Raw genomic sequence first — 570 nt, forward strand, 5'->3', positions numbered from 1 at the left:
ATAGGCCTGATGATACAAACTAAATATTAATAAAACACATTAATTATGATGAAAAAAGTAAAAACCGAACTGGGTTGACCTACAGTTACAAATGAAGATAACAGGTAGAGTATATGGTAGCTAGTAAATGCAGCAGTAGTGGAAAGATAAGACAGGTAAATGCTGATTAACACATGGCAGAGATTTGTACAGTTTCGAAAAAAGTGAAAATGATGGTCTTTTTTTCCATATGTTATGTATTGACTGCAAATAATGATAATATATCTATTTGTCTATCTCTCGACTGATCTAAACAGCAAACGCGTATATAGATATAATATAGATATAGCGGAGGTATTCCAGAAATTCTAGTGATGACCAGAATAATGATGACAAGGAAAAAACATTGATAACATTGTTCAGAAATATTCATAACACCTGCATGACGACACACACACTGAACCACGTGAAACTAACAAATAAAAAAGGTCATACAAAAATAATTTTAAAAAGTAACAATCAGAATATTTTTTTGTGGGAGGGGGTGGTCACGATGACCCTCCCCCCCTTTCCTCCTCCTCCTCAATATTT

The 570-nt window shown here is 33.5% G+C and overlaps 1 protein-coding gene across 1 annotated transcript in view; it reads right to left on the reverse strand.

Annotated features, from left to right (window-relative positions):
* LOC119593929 (glutathione peroxidase 2-like) overlaps positions 1-570 on the reverse strand; it is a gene marked incomplete in the record, with an annotated part of 14,571 nt that overhangs the window by 13,588 nt on the left and 413 nt on the right.

The sequence above is a fragment of the Penaeus monodon genome, chromosome 33 (assembly GCF_015228065.2).
Source record: "Penaeus monodon isolate SGIC_2016 chromosome 33, NSTDA_Pmon_1, whole genome shotgun sequence".
Lineage (NCBI taxonomy): Eukaryota > Metazoa > Arthropoda > Malacostraca > Decapoda > Penaeidae > Penaeus > Penaeus monodon.